We start from the raw sequence: 16,802 nt of genomic DNA, 5'->3' as shown, positions 1-16,802 counted from the left end.
CATCATGGATGCAATGAATATGAACTTGAGCACGCTCCGGGAGAGAGCGCAGGACAGGAAGGCCTGGCGTGCTATGGTCCATGGGGTCACGAAGAGTCGGACACGACTGAACGACTGAACAACAACAACAAAATTTAAGTCAGGTGAGGTGGTGGAAGGGAAGGGCCATAGCTCAGTGACAGAGCACATGTTTTGCATGCACGGTCCCAAGTTCAATCCCTGGCATCTCCAGGTAAGGCTGGAAAATACTCCTGTACAAAAACTGGAGAGCGACTGTGAGTCTTGTAAACAACCCCCCCGCCCCCAAAGTGAGCCTGCTTGCAGAAACAGACATGTGCAACCAAGGTCTCAAATCCAACATATGAACTGGAAATATCAAAGAAGCCACTACACCATTGGCCCTCCTGTGGTCCCTGAACAAGTGACACTAGATAAATGGATAAATGGCTATTAATCTGTAATATATTGTCTCATATTTATGTCTTGCTGCTAAATACCTGCACATTTGAACTACAAAAATATACATCCTCCCAAATATGCTCAAGTCTAAAGTGCTGCAGAATTCATGGTAGGAGAAACCCTATTCAATTAGATAATAAAATACATGTTATTTTAAAAAGGATTGGGGGCAAATATATTAAAACAATGATGGAGGAATTCTGATAAGAAACCATTGCAACACAGAAAGGTTAACACAGAGAAACCTACAAACACTGAGTTTACCATTAGCTGGAGGCAGGCATATTACTGTGTGTAAATGTCACATGAATTAAAATTGCTGAAGACAGGAATTCCAAAATTAAAGAGGAAAGCTGACTATATTGCTCTGTAGATATGAAAATGGCAGCCTATGGGAACTGTAGCGAATAAATGAAATAATAATCAAAATTTTGCCTGTCTAGAGTTCTGTATAATTGCACATAAATGACTTTCATGTAATAACTGATTAAAAAAAAGAATGAAAGAAACAAAGAACTGTGAGAAGAGAGAACTAGAAAAATTAAGATAATAAACTGTTATTGTGCATGATTCTCTTGGGCCATTATGTAAACATTCATTTAGGTGAATAATTAAGAATGATAGATAACATACATTAACACATTCTGATTACTCTTCCAATAGGCTAAAAAGATCACACCTATACTTGAACTTTCACATAAGAAGCATGTCTTCCTTTGGGGGAGGAGGAAGAGAATAAATCAGGACTACACTTCTTACTTTGTAAGGAAGTACAGTAGAAAGTTTTTAAGTAGAAGGCAATCCTACCTGCATCTCTTTAATTCACACTTATATGCTTTTCTTACATATTAAAGGGATGTGTGAACAAGCAATTTTTGTTATTGCCTACATTCCCTGAAAACCAATTGAAGCTTCTCTCACCTCATTTCCCATGTTCATTTGCACACTTTTTTCATTTTGGTTGAACAAGAAAAGCGTGCATTTCAAATGGGAAAAAAATCACATTTTTAAGAGAGTGTACCCAAAATGTGCACTTTCCTCCCATAGAGCAAAGCATAAACACACACTTTTTTTTCTTTTCTTTTTTTTTTTGTGCAAACATGAGTTTGGGAATTTTGGAGGATTTTCAGAGAACGTGCTCTCCTGCTTGCATTCTTGTTCAGGGTTGCAATCATGGCATGTTCGCATGATTTGCAAACATTAATGAAACTCTTGTACGCCCCTATATGTTGCATTTTACAACATGGTGAGTACATGGCTCCTACAGTGATGTGTCAGTAAATTGTTTTATGTTAGCACTAACAACAGCAAAATGTGAACGTTAACCTTTTTTTTAAAAAAAATCAAGCCATATAAATAACATCAACAAAAATAACATTAAAAATTCTTGCTAGTTTTCACTGGCCAGCTTATTCCCATAACTAGTCTGCCTTTCATATGAAGTGACTCCCCCTTCTGTAAATTTATATATTATTGCCTCCATCCTCAAGGGTAGTTGCATACCAGACCTGTAAATCGAAGCCATGGCTGTTGTCTTTGTTCTATAGGTTTTTGCAGTGTAAGAAAAAGAGAATTAATAAAAATTAATCAGAGTACACCCCTGATGCCTAGCAATTCTAAATAATAAATATTATTATTATCTGCAATTTTGGGGATGAACTGAATTTAAGGTTTGAAAAAATCTCAGAATTTGGGACAAACTAAATTCAAGATTGGAAAAAATGAGAAATTGAGAGAAACACCAACAAATTTACCCCTCCCTAGATACAGCTCCAGCTGGGAGCCTTGCTTCCTCCACTTAACAACTAGCATTGCTGAAGCAAGCAGAGCAGCAACCCCCTACATTGTGCTTCGATAAGCTCCATGACCTGCTGAATTACTACTACCTGCTGAACTTTGTAACTAGAACTAGTTTGGTTTTTGCCCTTCTTCCTCCCAATACCTTTTGCTTTTGTGTAATGTCTTAGGTTGTAAGCCTACAGGCAGGAACTGCGTTATTGCTGATCCTTGTAAGTTGCTCTAGGAGCCCTTTTAATCTGAAGATCAGGGTAAAGCTGATTTACCTTGGTGGAAGAAAGACCTCTGTTAACAACCATCATGTCTGGGCAGGCACATAAGGAAATAAGCAGTTTTATCTAATTTAGGTAGTATGCTACCTGGGCAGCTGTCACAGTGATCTGTACAGGGCTTGGCATGTCACTCAAGCCCTTTTTAGAGAGCCTGGCTTAGTTTATTATGCTAATTAATCAGATTGCATTCTCCTAAAAATTCAGAACGTGCACTCTTACATCTCCATTCTGTTTTATTATTCACATGAAGATCCATTTGCAACCTTCAGTGAGCAGATTCATACAGTTTGTGGTAATCACCTATGTCAGAAAATGGACATAGGTGACCTGAACACAAAAATCCTTCATATTACACTGCCAGATGGAATGAAAAGGACACTATAAGAACAGGGAGGCTACACTCAGTGCCAAATGCAGACTGTATGTGAGAAAAACAGAAAAGGGAGGGGTCTTGGTGACCTCTGCACGTGATATCGTGTAAGAAAAACATGCTTAGTTTTTTGGGAATTGAAAGTTAGAAGTTCTAATGATTTCAGCCCTCCACATTTTAGTATTCTGAAGAGAACCTGCACTCCTTCAAGAGCTATGCGACACTGCTGCTTGCTCTCAGCAGTTAAACCTAGGGATGGCGGAGAATTTCTCCCCGAAACTTCGGGGGGCCGAGCGCCAATGTGTTCGGCCCCCCGAACAAGTTTTGGGGAGAAATTCTCCGCACCCCCCTGCCCCCCGCACCCCCCCCAGGACGGGACTTACCTTTCCCGAATGTCCCTCCCGGCGACGGGTCCGGCCAGCGGTTCGGCGGGTGATCGTGCGGGGCGGGAGCGGCAGCCGGTCTTTCAACCGGCTGCCGCTGCCGCCATTCCAATAAAAGAAAAAAAACACCCCCGTGATAGGCTACATGACGATTAACGTAGCCTATCACGGCTAGATTTGCAAAGTCAGTCGTGATAGGCTACGTAAATCGTCACGTAGCCTATCACGGGTGACTTAAAAAAAAAAAAAGCGCGTACAGATAATGGCAGCCCCCATAGGGAGCCGCCATTCCCGTTCCTTATTTGGTCCCTGTAGTCTACGTAAAGATTTATGTAGACTACGGCGAAAATAAGGGCATCGCTATTTGCGTTGCCCTTATTTTTGCCGTAGTCTACGTAAATCTTTACGTAGACTACAGCGACCAAATAAGGAACGTGAATGGCGGCTCCCTATGGGGGCCGCCATTAGCGTACGCGCTTTTTTTTTTTAAAGTCACCCGTGATAGGCTACGTGACTATTAACGTAGCCTATCACGGCTGACTTTGCAGATCTAGCCATGATAGGCTACGTTAATCGTCACGTAGCCTATCACGGGGGCGATTTTTTTTTAAAAAAAACACTTTGGATTTCACGGCCGGGCAAGGCGGGAAGCCTCCTCCTCGGCCTGAATTTCGGCCGGGGCGAGGCGGGAAGCCTCCCCCCCCAGCCTGAACTTCGCAGGGGGAGCAGCGAAGCGCCTCCCCCCCACCGCGAACAAGCTTCGACGACAGGTAAGTGACTTTCGTCCACCCCTAGTTAAACCACTGCTGGGGAGAGGGAATTAATATTATGAGTCAAAGGTCTCCTCCATATACTGCCATGTTAGGCAAAAGTAGGGATGGACAGGCTAACCTCCGTCAGGGACTACCGGTCGCTTACCAGCTGCCCCTGCTGCCCGCGCACCTACCCGTCACATTGCACAAGCCCCTAGACAGCTCAGTGAGCTACCGGTCAGTGCTGCGGAACTACGTGCTCCCTCTCCGAGCTACCATTGTTACACAAAATGGCATCTCAGGTCTTTCTGGAAAACTAATGTTGTGTAGATTGCAGCTATAAAGGGGCCATCTATGCAACATTTCAGGCTCCGGAAATGGGTCGGGTAAGTGCCGTTTAGTCCATGAATGGGAGTCCAGGGGGAGTTCATCAGATTCCACCCCCATATCAGGTGCTTGCAACATCCCTGAGCGAAAGTACACAAGATTTACAATCAGCATGGCAAATATTTTCACACATATACACAAACACATATATATATATATTGGAATGTCCTAATAAACTCTGATCTGTCTTCCTGATTGACTCAGTTGGACTTGTTTAAACCTTATTTCTAGGAGTGCACTAAAGCCACTTACCTGGTCTCGCAGCTTTTCGCGGTGGGGGGGAGGCGCTTCACTGCTCTCCCTGTGAAATTCAGGCTGGGGGGGAGGCTTCCCGCCTCGCCCGGCCGAAATTCAGGCCGGGGAGGAGGCGCCTCGCCTCGCCCGGCCGCGAAATAAAAAGTAAAAAAAAAAAACGACCCCGTGATAGGCTACGTGACAATTAACGTAGCCTATCACGGCTAGATCTGCAAAGTCAGCCGTGATAGGCTATGTAAATCGTCACGTAGCCTATCACGGGTGACTTTAAAAAAAAAAAAGCGCGTACGCAAATGGCGGCCCCCATAGGGAGCCGCCATTCGCATTCCTTATTTGGTCGCTGTAGTCTACGTAAATCTTTACGTAGACTACGGCGAAAATAAGGGCAACGCAAATAGCGTTTCCTTATTTTCGCCGTAATCTACGTAAATCTTTACGTAGATTACCCCTGTCCAAATAAGGAACGCAAATGGCGGCGCCCATGGGGCACCGCCATTTGCATATGTGCTTTTTTTTCCCCCAAAGTCACCCGTGATAGGCTACATGATGATTTACATAGCCTATCACAGCTGACTTTGCAAATCTAGCCATGATAGGCTACGTTATTCATTACGTAGCCTATCACGGGGGCGTTTTTTTTTTTTTTTACTTTTATTGGAATGGCGGCGGCGGCAGCCGGTCGAAAGACCAGCTGCCGCTCCCGCCCCTGACGAAGACCTGACGAACCGCCGCCGGGACCCTCCGCTGGGAGGGACATTCGGGAAAGGTAAGTCCCATCCCGGGGGGGTGCGGGGGGCAGGGGGGTGCCGAGAATTTCTCCCTGAAACTTGTTCAGGGGGCTGAACACATTGGCGCTTGGCCCCCCGTAGTTTCGGGGAGAAATTCTCCGCCATCCCTACTTATTTCCCAATTACCTCTTGTACCACCTGCTCTTTTGTAGCTTTGATTATTTTTATGTTCCTTTCCATGATTCCTTTATTTAATAGTCTGTGCTAACATGCCTAGTTATCACCCTGGCTGATATTGCTTAAATTAATTTGATCACAACATTGCCCTTGCTCTACAAATGACTTCTATGTCTAGGAAAGGAGATTTTTATATTTAAGAACACATAAAAAGAGCTGAGCTTCCTCAGACAAAGGTCTATATAGTCCAGCTTTCTGTTCACACAGTGGCCAACCAGCTGCTCATGGGAAACCCACAAGCAGGATGTGAGTGCAGCAGCACCCATGTTCCCCAGCAACTAGTATACCTAGGCATACTGCCTCTGATACTGGAGATAGCATATAGCCATCAAGACTAGTAGCCATTGATAGCTTTATCATCCATGAATTTGTCCAATCCGCTTTTTAAAGCCATCCAAATTGTTAGGCCTCATTTTTTGACCAGGTAAACTCCCTTGTGGACTGTAGGAATGCTGTGGACATAATATATCTCATCTTCAGCAAAGCTTTCAACAAAGTGCTCCATGATATCCTGATTGGCAAACTAGCTAAAAATGGGCTAGATGAAAACACACATACAAAACACTATCAGGTGGGTCCACAGTTGGCTACAGAATTGGACTCAAAGAGTGCTTATCAATGGTATCTTCTCAAACTAGGGAGAGGTAACAAGTGGGGTACCGCAGGGCTCAGTCCTGGGCCAGTGCTCTTCAATATTTTTATTAAAGACTTGGAGAAGGAGCTGCAGGGAATGCTTATCAGATTTGCAGATGACACAAAATTGGGTGGGATAGCGAATACCCTGGAAGACAGAAACAAAATTCAAAGTGATCCTTGACCTCCTTCAGTACTCCTTTAACTCAACACAGTGGTCTAGTCATACAGTGGTCAAACTGCTTCCCTAGCTGGTTTCCTGGTTCTGATATATTTAAAGAATTCTTTATTGTTGGCCTTGATATTGTTAGCAATATGCTGTTCAAAATGCTTTTTTTGCATCTTGTATTGTCTGCTTACATTGCCTTTGTGAAAGCTTGTGCTCCCTTTTGTTTTTCTCACTTGGGCAAGACTTCAACTTCCTGAAGGAAGTGAAAGATGCCTGACAATCCATGAAATATGGACAGAATGGATTTAACAAAATCCCTCTAGCTAAGGGTCATGAACTTGATTTTGAAAATTGTACAGTCAGGGCCCCCAATCTAAAGATTCTCAGCACAAGAACTTCTGTCTCCTTCCCTGAACAGATGATTGTCACTGTGAGTTTAGCCTGGCATCAGCCTATTCTAGCTTTGTGACTAAACCTGCAAAAGTTACTATCCTGCTGAACAAAGAAAACGGACCTTCCCTTCTCTAGCAGACTGCTTAGTTCCTATGCTGAGATGGTGTGCTTCATAGGGATGTCAAAGAATTCTGCCACAGATCTTGGGGAGGCCAAATGCCAGCGAATTCAGCCCCCCGAAATCGGTGGCGGAACGGTCTGCCCCCCTGCCCCCCCCAGGATGAGACTTACCTTGGGCGGATCTTCCTGGCAACGGCGGCTCCGGCGGCGGCTCTGGCGGCAGTTCGGCGGCGGCGGCAGCAGCAGCCGGTCTTCCAACCAGCTGCCGCCGCCTCCATTTCCCAATTTTAGAAAAAAAACAAATGTGATAGGCTACGTAAAGATTTACGTAGCCTATCATGGCTAGATTTAAAAAAAAAAACACCGTGATAGGCTACGTAAATCTTTACGTAGCCTATCACGGCTGACTAAAAAAAACAAAAAACAAAAACGGCATATGCAAATGGCGGCGCCCATGGGTGCCGCCATTTGCATTTCTTATTTTGGCACATCTTAGTCTACGTAAAGATTTACATAGACTAGGTCGGTGAAAATAAGTGGAACGCAAATAGCGTAGCAGGCGCTATTTGCGTCCCTTTTTGATTCGCCATTTTAGCCTACGTAAATATTTTTAAACTAAAACGGTGAATCAAAAAGGGATACAAATAGTGCCCGTTACGCCATTTGCGTTCCCCTTTATTTTCGCCATCATAGTCTATGTAAATATTTACGTAGATTAAGATGGCCAAAAATAAGGAACGCAAATGGCTGCGGACGTAGCAGCCGCCATTTGCGTACGTGGGTTTGTTTTGTTTTTTTCCCAGAGCCCTCTACGGCCAGAAATCCAGCTGTGGATGGCTCTGGCCTGGCTGGGCATGGCCGGCTGCTCCGCGGAGCTGCTGCGGAGCACAGCCGGCCGTGGAGGATTCCGGGGGGGAGGAACGGATCGCCTCCCCCCCATTGAGGATTCCGGGGGAGGGATGGAACGCCTCCCCCCCCATCATCAACATAATCCGCGGAAAGGTAAGTGACTTTCATACATCCCTAATGAAGAGAGAGCAGGAAGAAGTGGCCTAGAGAAATCTAAGTGTAGCTAGGATAGACGAACTTGCATTTTGCAACTGTTATTTTCTCTTAATGCCTTTGGTATCACTCAGCTGTATTCTGTAAATACCTTTAGTTGCAATTTGCTTGCTTTAATTTACCAGTAAACTATTGTGGTTAACACCCAAGTGTCTGAAATGCCAATCACTCCACGTCTACAGCTTAAATCCCACAGTATTGAGAAAAAGAAGTTTAAAAGAAGGATGGTGGGACTCTTAAGTAGGCAAAAGACCCTTAAGTAGTTGCTTAAAGAGTCCAGGTCATAAAGGGAACCTTGACAGCATGTGATTCAGGGGCACAAAAATATGAAGTGTGGGGTTGGGGGGTGGGGGAGGTGACAATCTTGTCTTCTGTACCTTTTTGTGGGCTGAGGTGGTGACCTAGAGGAGTAAGCAATTGCTTGAGTACAAAATGTATTCGCTGCCTCTCAAGTAAAAAGGGCTTGTATGTGTAATCCTCAACATATGTGACCCACTTTAAAATACAAGAGACCACCATTTGTAAAAGGGTAACAACATTAGGGAGGTACGAAAGTCACTTACCTTTCCGCGGATTATGTTCATGGTGGGGGGGGAGGCATTCTGTCCCTCCCCCCATAATCCTCAATGGGGGAGAGGTGATCTGGTCCTCCCCCCCAGAATCCTCAACAGCTGGCTGTGCTCCGCAGCTGTAGACCAGGCCAGGGCTGTCTACTGCCGGATTTCCGGCTGTGGAGGGCTCTAAGTAAAACAAAAACAAAAAAACGCGTACACAAATGGCGGCAGCTATGGCTGCCACCATTTGCGTTCCTTATTTTTTGTCATCTTAGTCTAAGTAGATATTTATGTAGACTATTACAGCGAAAATAAAGGGGAACGCAAATAGCGTAGTGGGCGCTATTTGCGTCCCTTTTTGATTTGCCATTTTAGCCTACATAAATATTTACGTAGGCTAAAATGGCGAATTAAAAAGGGACACAAATAGCACCCACTACGCTATTTGCGTTCCCCTTTATTTTCGCCGTAATAGTCTACGTAAATTTTTACGTAGACTAAGACAGTGAAAAATAAGGAACGTAAATGGCGGCAGCCATAGTCTTGTCCTAATGGACACACCAGGTTTCAGTGAGGGCAAGCCTATTAAAACTAAGGAAAGAAATGGAAGACAGAGCTGAGGATGGAGTCAACACTTGTAAAGACAGATTACTAAAGAGGCAGGCATAAGAGCCTTTTCTCAAATACTGTGGCAGCAAGCCGATGTTTGTCATTGAGTGTACACTTGGCAGAAGGCCCCTTCACACATTTCTCTCCACAAGTTTATGAACAAATGGGTGGGGGAGAAGGGCTGTGCCTGCTGGTCTCAGGCCCCATGTCAACATCTGTGCCATCCATCCCACTGACTCTGCCTTGCATCCTCCATGCATCTGGTGGATGGTCTTAAGTGGACATAAGCTCCTCCATATGATTGTGACACCTGGTCATGCAGGGTTGCGAACTGCATGGAGGAACCTAAACATGCACCCAAACAAACACATATGTTCAGCTGAACACATGTTCACTGTAGGATACAACCCTATTTGCTTTCCACATGTTGTCACTATCGTGTAAACCATAAATATAGTCAGAAAGTGGGTTTATATACTATACTAAGCCGCCTTTTGTTACTATATACTAAGGAGCAGGCACTTTCATAATGTCTTTTGTACTGAGTGCTGGCCTGAGTTTCTGGAAAGATGAAGATACTTAGCATTTTACAATGGTTTATTTCCCCAAAGAAATAAAATAGAAAGAAAAAGGAATTACACTGTCAAAATTACTTCCCATTTCAAAACTACATGTGGAATCTTTTTTGACTGCATTCACAATATGTTTAAGTTGGTAGAATACTCGCTATCTCCAGTTTTGAGTACTGGAATGGATATATCCTCACACCAATATGAAATCTGACATACAAGGAATGCGGTGAGCAACAGAAAGGAACAAGAACATGTTCCCTTTCTTTTTGGTACAGAAGGTAAATAATTTTCCAGGCATTCTCTTTAATTAGAATAACACAGGAACATGTTAACATATCACTTTTAAAACTCATAATAACAGCAGTCATTACAAATTATTATTATTATTATTATTATTATTATTAAATTTATTAATCGCCCATCTGGCTGATCACCCAGCCACTCTGGGCGATGTACAGCATACAATAAAACAGTTTAAAACAATAAAATTCTACAATAAAAACATTTTCTAAACAACCCACCCCAAATGCCTGCCTGAACAACCATGTTTTTAATGCACAGCAGAAGCTCATTAAAGATGGGGCATGGCTGAGTTCCCTAGGGAGGGAGTTCCACAGAGTGGGGGCCACCACAGAAAAGGCCCTCTCCCTCGTCCCCACCAATCTAGCTGTCCTGGCTGTCCTACAAAAGGACTGACATTATTAATATCATTACTGATCTTGGTCTGCAAGTTTAAAAAACAAAACTGTATTTTGCATATGTTTTCAGTTATGAAATGAAGGTGTCAGTTATGCAAATTAACCCATTGTTTTGTCACACAAAGAGAATGAGAGAGAGAGAGAGAGAGAGAGAGAGAGAATCAAATTACGAAGTAGGGATAAGTGTATTTTTCATGTTCCATTTCTTTACTATTTCATGGATTTGTTCTGCCTTGCATGCTATTCCTTCTAAATTCTGGTTAAGATAGAAGGGTTCAGATGACCCTTTTCCACATATCTAAAGAACATGGGTGGTGGCTTACAGGGCCATGTGGGCTTGCACAGCTCTCTGTGCTGATATGTGCAGTGGTGATGTCTCCTGCCATCCACATGTGAACAGCTTCTCTAGATAAGTGGGGATCCTGCCCTTCCACATGAGAGGGATAGTCCCTCTCATGTGGAGCTGTATTCACATACATTGGGAGCTCATGATGCTGCCAATGTCATTACACATTATAAATCACATCATAAATAAATTAATACGCTGATAGAGCCCCTTCATGTACCAACTGAACACATGAATGGCAGGGTGTGCACGTGTCTGCAGCAGGTAGTGTGCTAGCCTGCCCAGCCTCACAACCTCCCTTTTTGTTCAACATGTGGCATTTGTTCAACATGTGGGCAAAGAAGTAATCTAAACCACACTCCCTTAGGAGAATGTATAATCCTTGAAGTAGAACATGCATGGTTTACCATGATTTACATTTCCTTCAGTTCATTTGCATCTTCTCCCATGTTACTACTGTGCATGAGCATATGCATAAAACACTACAGAAAAAGCAATATTTTGATTAGCAGTATGATTGCATCAAGATTCTTCTTGTGCAGTGTTTTACTGATCTGCAAATGTGCTCCAGCACAATGGTAAAACATAACAGAAAACAAATCTCAAAACACCACATTACATCAAGATTGCTTACTTGCAGTATTGTAACAATGTGGACATAAGCATTGGTAATGTAGGAGCAAATTCCTAATTAAAATCCAAAGGGGAACTCAGGAGTTGTAATGCTTATATCATTTTTTAGGAGACTGGAGAAGACTCTTACGAGTCCCCTGGACTGCAAGGAGGTCAAATCAGTCAATCCTAAAGGAAATCAACCCTGAGTGCTCATTGGAAGGACAGATACTGAAGCTGAAGCTCTAATATTTTGGCCATCCAATGTGAACAGAAAACTCTCTGGAAAAGATCCTGATGCTGGGAAAGACTGAAGGCAAAAGGAGAAGGGGACAGCAGAGGATGAGATGGCTAGATAGCATCACTGATGCAATGAATATGGACTTGAGCATGCTCCGGGAGAGAGCGCAGGACAGGAAGGCCTGGCGTGCTATGGTCCATGGGGTCACGAAGAGTCGGACACGACTGAACAACAACAACAACAATTATGCATCACCAAGGTTTGTATTTTAAAGAAGTAGGAAATTCAACCCTTCTACTTCCAGCCATTTAACTGTAACTGGCAGAGTTGAACCAGGAACCTTATGCATACACAGCATGTTTCCTATCAGCCTTTGGGCCATTCTGCTTTTTGCCTTGTTTCAGTATGAGATGATTTGCTTCTGACTTAAAAAAAAAAAAAAAAGCAAAGAAAGCCCAGTTGTACTCTTAACTCTGAATGTGAAAGCAAGAGACCATGTTTTGCATTTACTTTTTATTTTATGGTGAAGGACAAAGCAAAGCCATTTATGTTCTTCCTGGGCACAAATGAGTTATTTCTTCCATGAAATGCCTATTACAGTATACAAAAATAGCAAAAAGGGGGGGGGGAAGGAAAATATTTGGATAAAAAATTAAATTGAATTTCTTTTTATCATTTCTACATCACAAAATGTCATGAATGTGAATCAGAACTATATATATATTATAAATCTGTGCTTCAAAATTCCATAAAACAGAATGAGACAACACCACAACATTTCGCTCACAGGACAGAGGCTCATAGAGCTGCTTCAGGAGTTTACAGGGGCTTGTGCATGATCAAGTTTGTTTTATACAAATGGTTTTTTTTAACAACAGATCCATATGCCATATTGCAAAATGATGGCAATTTCAAAAACATAGTACTGTGTGCCATGGTGAGGGAGGGGAGCAGCTGTTGCCAGAAACATACATCTAACTGCCCGTTCAGCACATAGAACTAATAACACGGTTCTCCAGCAATGCACTCTTGAATGCCTTGAAATTACCTTATAATCTAAAAGCATTACTAATGACAAAACATGGCCACTGATTCAACAGTTAGTTATTTGTTATGATAAATATGAATACAACCTATAAAGACTTATGAAGAGTTTAAAACACAGATCTATATAGGTGTCAAATTTTTCTGAATATGAAGCAATTATTTTGATTGAAAAGAAGAAGAAATAGTAGTTTCCCCATTAGTTGCTTATCCCCCCCCCAATTTCTAAACATAATTTGTGCATACTAGCCAGGATCCAAAGATCCACATGCAGGACACTGTGAAAGTACTGCGATTGGGGGGCTGGGGGGGGGAGAGAGAGAGAGAGAGAGAGCACCGCTGTTACTCACATCACTTGAAAATGACTCTATTCCTGGATGTCAGGAGCCCTCCAAATGGGACTGAAGGCCAAACTAACTGTAATATTAAATGTGTCATTGCACTTTTTTTTTCTTATGCAAAGGGATGCCATGGAAGGGTCCAAGCAAGTTTGGGACCATGGTGAGCAGAGAGAGTGAGTTTAACACTTTCCCCTGCTGCTTTCACAACTAAAATGTCACTGTGTTGCTATTTGCACTGGGAGGAAACACTTCTTTTGTTTCTTAATGTTGCACAAGGAGATACAGCCACTAGTGAAAGAGACCAAATCCAATATGTGTATACTTGAGGATGTTTGGATCCTGGCCACTGTCAGGTAAGGATCGCCATTAGATAAGGTGAAAAGAATGCAAAGTTCCCCATGGGAACTAAAATTTAAGTGATGTGTTCTTGCAAAAATCACATAATTATCTTTAGACATTTCAACGGGTACAGAATATAGCATACAAATTGTTAACCTCTGGTTGTGACCTCTATGTACATAGTATTCTAGTATCAAAAGACTGGACACAATTCAAAGGGCTGGTTTTGATTTTTAAAGACCTATGGCTTGGGTATCTAAAGGACCACTCTTCCCCATATGAACCTCTTGGTCAACCATGATAATCTTCCTTTGGTGACCTTTCTGTTTGTGCCCTCACCTTCAAATATTTGACAGGTGCCTGCTAGTGTGTGTCTGTGTGTGCGGGGGAGTTCAGTGGTGGCACCTCAACTATCAAATTCTATCCCCAGACATGTTCACCTGGTGCCATCCTGTAAGTTCACCCAATGTTTTTAATGAGAATTAAGATCCATTGATTCCCTATGCATATTTCAATTCTATTGATCTTAAAACCCTATGTGTATCCATTCACTTAGAGGTCCAATTGTGTTGAAATGGGCCTTACTTCCGATAAGTACACATAGGATTTTAGCCTAGATCTCTTCTATATTTGCTATTTTATCTGTATGGCTGTATTATGTATGCTTTTTGATACTGTTTCATTGTGCTATTTTGTTCACTGTCTTGAGGACTTTTAATTCAAATGGCAAGGCCAAAAATGAGAATATGGATAAAATATACATTCTAATAGGTTTGTACAGTCAACGTTTACAAAGGGCTGATGAAAAACAACCAAATAAAAAGGAATTGATCTTTGTTTGTTTTTGTAACCCAGTAACCTCACTATATAGAAGAACTTATGAATACATTATGTAGAGCATCATCCATGACATACTGTAAGCATTTCAGTCTAACACGAGAAGACAAAAGGAATATAGGTACAGCTGCAATTGATTGGAGACCCTTTTAACTTCTGTTTAAGTACTTTTCTACCAAGCCAGTAAATAAAGTTGCACTGATAACTCCTGGCATCTGTAAGGGTTTATTATCATCTATACCAAAGCATGACAACAAATTATACTGTAGGGGACTTTGAAGAAAGAGGATAATAAATGTCTACAAATTAAAATTACTTTGCCACATGCCAGACAAATTGCACAGTAGGACTTAAGGCTTTGAAATAGTCTGGTTTATCTTTCTCTATATCTCCCATATCACCATAACCTGTCTCAGTTCAAAGTCAAACCATCAGTCCACATGGCAGTTGCAGGAAATCTTGGCATCTAAAGATTTCTTGCAGTTGCAGGAAATCTTTCTCATATTCATGGGAAATATCCAGTCTGCACACAAATTTAAAACTTTGATTTTTTTAATGTACGTATGTTTGATGTAATAGTTAAATAGAGTTTAACCCTTCTAGTAATGTGACACTGGGATGATTTAGAAAATTTAGATCTATGCCAGCCATTGAGAATTCTATTTTTTTGCATACTACAAAGCCACCCAAAATTTGGGCCACATTCTAGAGAAATGTTTGTGAACATGCAAAGTATTTTCTACTGAAAATATGTCAAAGTGGTGAAGAAAAACCACAGTAGGGCATCTGGCTGGGATACTGCTGCAGACCAAACACAGCGGCATCCAGGCATGCTAGGAAGTGGGAGTTCTCATTGTTCCTGGGGTCCCATGGGGCTGCTGTGCATGCTTGCAGCAGTGTCTATGGCCTGATGCTGTACCATAGGGATTCCTGGGTGTTACTCCCTGTTGCCCCCTCACCTATGGATGCTGGAGAAATTCGAGATGGACTAAAATGAGCTTGGATTTCTAAGAATCCGACCTGCAGAATCTGCTGTGGAGCGACCCCCACAGGCTGCACGGAGGCTGTGGACTTTCAGATGATTTTTTTTTTTTACTTCCAAAACTTTTTTAACCCCAAAAAGTTATGCATATAAATTCGTAAGAAAATACATAGGTTTCTGATGAGGAAATGTTGAATGAAATGGGGGACAATACGCCAGATGTTACATACTACGGTAAATTATGTAAATACTTACGTAAATACTTATGTAATTATTTATGTATTTTTCTGCATGATGAAAAAAAAATTCACATCCGTCTGTGAGTGGAAGATGAAACAAAAGGCACCTGACAATCTGTGAAACACAGACAGAGCAGATTTTAGACAGTCCGTACATCCCTACCTTCACCTCGGTAACTTTGAGATGGGTGCCAGAGAAGTCTGAGTTCCTGGAACCTCTGTGGTGCAAAATATTCAGGGAAGACTCCAGAAAACCTCATTTTTCATCAGGCCCTGTACCATCATTACATTAAAGAGCTACTTGTATACCAGGGACCTTCAAGTGATAACTTACTGGTGTAAATCAGCTGAGAGATATTGGATGTTTGATAAGACCAGAGATAGATAAGATGGATTAGGGGTGTATGAAACCCCGCTTATCTGGCTCCGCCGGGTTTCGCTGGGGGGGGAGTCACTCCATCCCTCCCCCCAGAATCCTCGCCGGGGGGGGAGGTGCAGAGCACCTCCCCCCGGAATCCTGGCTGGCTGGCTCCGCTCTGTGGGGATTCCATGGAGTCGCCGGCCAGCTCCGCCAGCAGCCAGACATCCGGCCGCGGGCTAGCAGGGACGCAAATGGCAGTGGCCATAGCCACTGCCATTTGTGTCCCAGAATTCAGCCATGATACGCTATGTAAAGACTTACATAGCCTATCACGTCTGGGTTGAAAAAAAAATGCATATGCAAATGGCAGTGGCTACGGCCGCCGCCATTTGCATTCCTTATTTTTGGCCGTCTTAGTCTATGTAAATATTTATGTAGACTAAGACAAAGATAAGAAAGGGGAACGCAAATAGCGTAGCGGATGCTATTTGCGTTCCCCTTTATTTTCACCGTCTTACTCTACGTAAATATTTACGTAGACTAAGATGAAGACAAGAAAGGGGAACGCAAATAGCATAGCGGACGCTATTTGCGTTCCCCCTTATTTTCGCCATCTTAGTCTACGTAAATATTTACATAGTCTAAGACGAAGACAAGAAAGGGGAACACAAGAGCAGACTTGCTTTTATTAGGGATGGCGGAGAATTTCTCCCCGAATCTTCAGGGGGCCGAGCGCCAACACATTTGGCCCTCCGAAATCGGCGGTGAAATTCTCCGCCACCCCCCCGCCACCCCCCAGAATGGGACTTACCGTAGCCGAATGTCCCTCCCGGCGGCGGGTCCCGGCGGCTGTTCGGCGGGCTTTCGGCGGGGACGGGGGCGGCAGCCAGTCTTTCGACCAGCTGCCGCCGCCACCATTACAGCTGAAGTAAAAAAACAAACAAACCCGTGATAGGCTACGTAACGATTAATGTAGCCTATCACGGCTAGATCTCCAAAGTCAGCCGTGA

This window comes from Heloderma suspectum, chromosome 5, assembly GCF_057233095.1.
Source record: "Heloderma suspectum isolate Gila_16-S chromosome 5, 16-S_ref, whole genome shotgun sequence".
Taxonomy (NCBI): domain Eukaryota; kingdom Metazoa; phylum Chordata; class Lepidosauria; order Squamata; family Helodermatidae; genus Heloderma; species Heloderma suspectum.
Note: the sequence above shows the minus strand (reverse complement) of the source record.